The sequence below is a fragment of the Amblyomma americanum genome, chromosome 5 (genome assembly GCF_052857255.1).
Source record: "Amblyomma americanum isolate KBUSLIRL-KWMA chromosome 5, ASM5285725v1, whole genome shotgun sequence".
Taxonomy (NCBI): Eukaryota; Metazoa; Arthropoda; class Arachnida; order Ixodida; family Ixodidae; genus Amblyomma; species Amblyomma americanum.
Genome location: NC_135501.1, coordinates 116,966,375 through 116,974,223, shown reverse-complemented (window position 1 = coordinate 116,974,223; position 7,849 = coordinate 116,966,375).

Here is a 7,849-nt window from a genome sequence, read left to right as displayed (position 1 = left end):
AGAATGTCGACGCCCTGCGCGCGGGCGAAGTGCGCCACCTATCTCTGCGTACCCAGCGACCGAAATCCCTGAACGTTCAGGGAGAGGAAATGAACCGCCGCCATGATGACAAAATAGGGCGCCAACATTCTGCCGACGAGTTCAAAGGGCCCCGTCATTAGCGGGGTCGCTCGCGCGCGCTAACTTTTTGGGGAGGAACGAATCGGCCGAGCCGTCGGAGTCCGCGGACCGCGATAAGGCGTGCTTCCCCGAAACTCTGCCGGAGTCCATGGGTTCTATGGCGGGTAGCGGGTCGGTGGCGTCTCTTACCGCACAAGGCAAGGCGTGGTTGGCAGGTGGTGTCGTGGTCAGGGCGCAGTCGGCAGAGTCCTGGGCGTTCCCGTCCTCCGCCTCTGGTTGTGGTCGGCGCCGTGGACGTCGGGACGGGTCGGCGGCGCACAGCAGGTCGGTCAATCCGGGCTGTTCGCAGGTTACGTCCCCGGTGAGACGGAGCGTCACGCCACGTGAGAGCACTCCACCGCTCTCGTCCGCCGATCCGGGAGAGTTGTGTTGTGTTGGGTTAATGGCGCATAAGCATCTAAGGCTATCTCGCGCCAAACTCAAGGTGTAGGAAAATTGCTTTTTGCTGTACTTTACAAACGTGGAAACCTATCAGTGGTGTAGATGGCCTAAACGTGTCGTGTTTGTTAGTAAGGCGAAAGTAAAGAAACTTTAAAAATGGTTATTAGTAAAAGCTTTAAGGAGAGTCGGGTAACCTCAGCAACCATCATTACCCTGGCAAGGATCCCGAGGCTCCCAACCCATCAACATAAAAAAAAAAACCTCAGCCCGCTTCTCAGGAATGAGAAAGTGGTTGAGGTGTACCGCCATATGTAGAAAGGCGCAGGGTCGGTTTTTCAAGACCTAGCTGCTTCCCTTAAAAAGCTAAAAACATTATAGATATCAAATAATGCATCTTGACCTAAAATCAATGCTGGGTGAAGGGGAATGTGTTCTTTGTAGAATCGAGTAAAATATTTTTTTCCTTAGTGGCTAAAATTCTGTGCATGTAATAGGATGTGGTGTACTGTAATTTCATCTCCGCATTTGTCGTAAATAGGTTTGTCATCTTCGGTGAGTAAGAAGCTTTGGGTAAGGTGTACATGCCCAATACGGAGACGGCATAAAATTACTTCCACGAAAGGTTCCTCGTGACTACAGGTTTTCCATTCGCCCAATACAGGTTCGCCCAATGCGGGCTTTATCAAATGCAGTTTATTATTTACTTTTGTGTCTCAGGTTTCTTGCCATTTAGCCTTGAGATTACTGTGTATTAATTTCATACAGTCTCTATTGGGCCCACTGACTTTCTCGATTTGACAACTGCCAGCCTGTGCAGCGCATTTGTCGGCTCTTTCATTGCCATATATTCCAACATGGCTCGGTACTCAGCAGACCTTTATTATATGTCCCAGTGTTCTGACTTTTTCAATGTTGTGCAATATGTTTCCTATGAATGGTTCGGCTGCGTTTATGCAGTATAATGTCGTGAGCACCCTAAGTGAATCTGTGTAGTTATGCTGTTTTTTAATTTTATTCTTTATTATTCTGCCTACACCTACAGAGACAGCATAACATTCCGCTGTAAATTGGATGCGCAGTTTGGCAGCCTAACTATATTTTGCCAGCTTCCTTGTACGACTGCGCTTACAATGTATTCTGCTGTTTTTGGGCCATCAGTGTAAAAATCGGTGTAGTTTGCGTATTTTTTGCAGTGCTCGGTATTCCTGCAATATGTGCTCGTGTGGTGTTTTTTCCAAGGTGTGCCATCGTGAAGTCCCATACAGTGGGAAGGCTGTAGCACGGGGCCAGTGGGTCGTGCCTTAAGGCGATATCAAGAAGGGTATGTAGTATATCCATGTTTTGGCAAATATCCTCGAAGCGGAGAAGCAAAGGTCTGACTGAGTGGGGTTTGTCGTTGAACAGTGTCCTGCAGGTGCACTTGGTAACTCTGGGATAAGAGGGATGTTTTGGGAGTGAACGAATTTTTTGGACATATATGCATGCGAGCATAGTTTTTTTGTCTGTAAGGCAAGGTTCATTGATTTCTACATATAGACTATTTATGGTGGATGTTCTATATGCGCCAGTCGCAAGATGTAAACCGAGGTTATGCACTGGGCCAAGTCGCTTTAGATATGACCGCCTCGCAGACCCATACACAACGCATCCATATTCTAGAGCAGAACGTACAACAGACCTATAGATTTGTTGAAGACATGTTCTATCATATACCCAGCGTTTGCTCGACAGTACTTTTAATAAATTAAGCGATTGGGAGGCTTTCTTTTTGGTGATGTTTATGTGTGACACAAATGTGAGTTTCTTGTCAAGTGTTACGCCCAAAAATTTGTGTTCTTGTTTTACTGGAAGTATTATTTCATTTAAATGCAGAGTGGTATCAATCTGTAAACCTCTTTTAAGTGAGAACAAAACAGCAACCGTTTTTTGTGGGGAGAACTTCAACCTATTTCTGTCTGCCCAAACCGCAAGTCTGCTTAATGTTAGTTGTATCTGTCGCTCACAGGTTGATAGGCTTGAGGATATGCATGCTATTTCAAGGTCATCAACATATAGAGAATACATAATGGACTTTGAAATTGTCTTACCTATAGAATTCATTTTCACGGCAAGCAGGGTAGTACTTAAAATACACCCCTGCGGTACCCTATTTTCCTGAAGGAATTTTTTGGAAAGGGTGGAACCTAGGCGTGCGTGGAATGAGCGCTCAGACACAAAATCTTTTATACAGTTCAGCATCCTTCCACGGATCCCTATGTCTGCAAGTTCGCAAAGAATCCCAAACCTCCGGGTCGTATCATAAGCCTTCTTCATATCAAAAGAATACTGCTAGACAGTGTTGTTTATGCATGAATGCTCATCTAATTGTATTTTCGAGGCGGACGAGATGGTTAGTTGTAGAACAAGATTTTTTAAACCCACATTGGTGGATGTCGAGAAGTTCAAGAGATTGGACAACAAACGTCAGCCTGATGTTCATAACACTTTCAAACGATTTAGCGAGACAGCTAGTAAGGGCTATTGGCCTATAGCTACTAGGGGACGTTGGTGGCTTTCCGGGTTTCAGCAATGATACTACAATGGCTTTTTCCGCTCCTCAGGTATTTTTTCCTTCTGTGAATATTTTATTAATGAAATTCAACAGTGCTTCTATGGCAGGCTGGGAAAGATGGGTAAGCATTTCATAGTGTATTCGGTCGTGTCCTGGAGCAGTTTTTTTTGCCGGCATACAGTACCTTATTTATTTCTTGGAGGGTATTTAGACAATTTTATTTTTCATTCGCATCTCCACTTGTTGGGAGCCTGTGTTCTTCGGCCATGCTTTTGTATTAGAGAAATGACTGGCCATAGTGTGACGAACTTGAAACCGCAGCAAAGTGCTCCCCCAATACGCCTGCCTGTTCATCTATTTTTGTTTGTGCACCGGGTGTTGTAAAGAAAGGAACTGTGAAGGGTTAGTAGCTACCATTTAATTTTCGAACTTGCTCCCACATTTTCTGCAATGGGGTTGAACTATTTATAGAAGACACGCAAGCTTTCCAGGATAATTTTTCGGCATTGCGCCGAATATATCTGGCTTGTGCCCTCGCCTTTTTGAAAAGGATAATCTTATCGTGTGTTGGGTATCTGCGAAAGACTCCCCAGTCATTATTTTGTTGTTTTTTTGCCTCCTAGCTTGAATTCACGTGTGTACCACACTCTGTGGTTCTGACGGACCACTTCTGAGGATTTTGGAATTGATAGGTGTGCGGAAGTAAGAATACATGTTGTAAACATTTTATTTAGTTAGTTTATGTTGAGATATTCTACAGCAATATTCACTAAACTGGCCTTTTCTGTAAACAATTCCCAGTCAGCTAAATGTAACTTCCAACGCCGTGGTTTGGTTGGCATGACAGTTGGCGAGGATGATAGGCTTATTATGACAGGAATATGATCACTCCCATACAGGCTGTCAAGAACATTGCATTTAACATCGGTAAAAACACTTAGTGAACACAAAGATAAATCTAGGCAGCTCATTTTCCGACTACTTGGAGAACAGTAAGTGTGTATGCCTGTTTTCAGGAGGCACGCATTGTTGTAGAGGATAAAATCTAAAATCCGTCCTCTGACGTCCGTTTGCTGACCTCTCCAAAACGAAGAGTGAGCGTTAAAATCCACAACTATAAGATATTGTTCCGGCAGTTGTACTGAAAGACTTTCTAAATCGTGAAGTGTGATGGCTAGGTGATGTTTAATGTATATGGAACATACTGTTATTGTTTTAACATCGAGGACAGTGACAGCAACGGCTTCATATGAGGTTTTAAAGTCGATTCTCCGAGTTGCAACTCCCGCCTGGACCACAACAGCGGCACCTTCACACAGCCTGCTTGAGTTCGCTCGGTCGCAACGAAAGACTTGGTACTTTTTAAGAATATTTTTCTTCTGTGGTCCTAGGTTAATCTCCTGGAGACAGAGTGCTACCGGGTAGAATGAAGTTAAAATATCCATTACGTCAGTGTAGTTGTTTAAAAGGCCGCGACAGTTCCATTGAACTAGAAATGCCACGATTGTAGTCTAGTCGGGGACAAGTTTTGAAACAAGGTTTGTGGTCTTTTGGACCTGTTATAAGGACTTTATCCCTCTTTTTGCGCTCAAGAGAGCTTTGCCGCCGCTTCAGCGGGGGCGAGGGAGGAGTTGTGTCCATCACCTCACGAGAGATGCTGGAGGACCGCGGCTTCGCCGCTTGTGTGTGCGCTTCAGACCTCTCTCGAGGGGGGAGGTCGCGCGGGATGCCGACCCATGGACCGGCGCTACCTGCTTTGGGGATAGCAGAGCAGCCTTCGCTGGCCCGGCCTGGAGCGTGAATGGTCCTGCCATCGGCTTGCTAGAAGTGGCCTCGGCAGGTGCCGGAGTGCTGCGTGGTGCTACGCCCCTGCGCACCACCTCAGCACAGTTGTGTTTTACTTTGAAGGAGAATGTGTTGGTAAGTGCAAAACGCCCCCGCGCTTCTTTGAATGAAATGTTTTCTTTTTTCTTTATGGTGATTATCTCTTTTTCCTTTTTCCTGGACGGAAACGCCCTGGAGTATGCAGCATGGTCTCCTTCACAGTTTGCGCAGCGCGGGGCTGCGTGACATTCATCAGAATGGTGATCCTTCGAAGCACATTTTGAGCAAGTTTTGCATCCGCGACAAACCTGTGAGCCATGGCCGAACCTCTGGCAATTGATACATCTGCGTGGGTTGGGTATATATAGTCTTGCATATATTTTCAAGTAGCCGAGTTCAATGCCTTCAGGAAGTGTTCTGGTGTTGAATGTGATGATCAGGTTTTTCGTGTCTATTTCCTTGTTATCCTTCCGGATCTTTATCCGCAGAACATTTATGAAATCTTGGTCGGCAAGGCCTTCAAGCATTTCTTTTTCAGAAAGGTATCTAGGATGAAATCGGTTTCAGATATGGCGCCTCGTACTGTGTTTAGATATCACTGTGATGTGACGGAGATAGGCATATCCTCTATAGAAACAATGTTTGCAAGCTTTGAATGCTGGACGATGTCGCGCAGCTTGAGCAGCAAGTCGCCGCTGGCCAGTTTTGATACCTTGTACCGAAGGCCCAAGGTATCTGTCAAGCACTTTGCTACCAAAAACGGGGAGATAAGGTTTGCTGGTTTTTCTTCTACTTGGCTATGAATGACATGGAACGTCGGAAATATCTTTCTTTTTGAAAAAAAATTGTCTGCCTCATTTCGCCCTCTTTTTAGAGAGGGATCAGGATTGGAATAGAGTGGAGCCATAAAAAAAATAAGGTTTTCAGTCATGGTGCCAGCCACCCACCCCGAAGTCCAACAAGGCGACGCGACAGGAACTTGAAAGCAAGTCCTGCCCACGCCAGCTGTACACATCAACTATAACCAAATATGACACAACTCAGGGTAGTTGGTCACACAAGGTTAACCCTCGCCACCAGGGAAAAAGGAAAAACCAAGTGAGTAGGATATAGGAGAGTTGTGAGAAAGAGATAGGAAAGCGAAAGATGGAGGGGAGGATAGGAAAAGCGGACTGCCAATTTCCCCCGGTCGGGTCAGGCCGGAGGTGCCGTCTACAGTAATCTGGGGCCAAAGTCGTGTGTTGCCTCCGCCGAGGGGCCTTAAAGGTCCAAACGCTCGGAATCGGCTCAACCCCCAGGAACCCCCTTTCGCCGGACACGGCGATGCCATGCACGGCGAAGCGCGGGTTCTCGGCTCAGTGATGATGCACTGTTCACCATCATCCCATTGCGGGGATGTCCCTGCGGATGCTCAGGAACCCGTGATGTCGCCGCTCACAAACGTCTACAAGCTGGAGACGCCCCCCTGCGAGGTCCGACCTGGAAGAGTCGCAGGAAGAGGACGAGTCTGACGAACTCGTCAGGAAGATTGGCGGGAGATCGGCGGGGACCGGAGAGATCAGGGAGTCGGTGGAGGCCATGTCCGCCGTGTTCTCCGGCTCCTCCTGCGATGGGGCTGCAGGCTCTGGAACGGTAGGGGTTTCTGCCACGTGCTCTGTCTGAGCGGCAGATGTGTCATCGCCGTGGCACGGCGCGGTTTCAGCAGGTGGTACAGCAAGGCGCCGAATTTCTCTGCAGATGAGCTGCGAAACATGACATATTTTAGCTTAACTAACTCCGATTCACTGTTTGAAGCATCTCTGGTACCACCCTTTCTTGTTAAAACACCAGGTTTGCGGATTTTCGCGCGGTAGTAGCAGTTTTGTCTTGCGAACGGCCCGCCGCTGCATTGCGCTCTATGCAGCCGAACGGGAGAGTGTGACTCAACATGTTGCCGTCGCGGGCAGTGTCCTCACCCTGAAAGCGGAGTCGAGTGGGCATCGAGGAACCCTTGGCTACACACACCCGCAGTGACCAAGCGGGTATTGCATACTCGGAGTCCCGAGCACATTGCTAATCAAACACAAGTCACAACTTCGGTCTAAGACTGAGACTCTGACTTCGCCATCGGGCAAGTGACTTCGTCCTCGCTCCCGAAGCACTGCATACCCTCAATGATAGAACAGTCACCGCGCACCCTGTGTGTTCAGCCTACTGCTGGTCGCATAGTAGTTCAGAAACCGGACCAAGTCGCAGACGAGCAAGTCATTGCAATGCTGAAGCCAATCGTGAATGCAATGTGTGTGCCAGCTGCAGAGAATGCACTGCGGATGCCGGATTTGTGGCATCCAGTGCTTGCAGCTGTCCAATGGCTGGCACAACGCATCCTCCAGCCTCATCCTTCCGAGCAGTATTCCGATGCTTACGCTGTCGTCAACATTACCAGCGGCAACGGCAAGCAGCCCTTCATGACACTGAAACGTTTGCGCTGCCTTGTGATGGAGGCCCCCGACCTGTTCTACTCAGGTCGCAGCAGTCGGCCGCCCTCATGGTTTGCAGGCTACAGCTGCGCCGGCCTGTGGCTTCCAGTGCTTGTGTCATGGCCTGTCGTGCTTGCTACGGACCGCATTTTTCTACTTCTTTACGCCCCCTCCCCCAGTGTATGCCGGAACATTTACAGGTTAAACTCCCTGCCTTTCCTCTACCACTTCTCTCTCTTTGCGGTAGGGGCTCAGTGCGGAGGCCAGCGCCGCGTCCCCGACGAACAGCGGCACCGCGAGTGCCGTCACGTGAACCACAGAGGGACGCAGGACACTGGGACAGAGGTCCCCTTCACAGGGAACGCTCCCTTCGCTAGAAGCTTGTGTGCCGCCGCGGCCGAGGACACGGCGATGCAGAACTTTACCCTTCCTTGATGTTGGAGGCTTTCCAGCC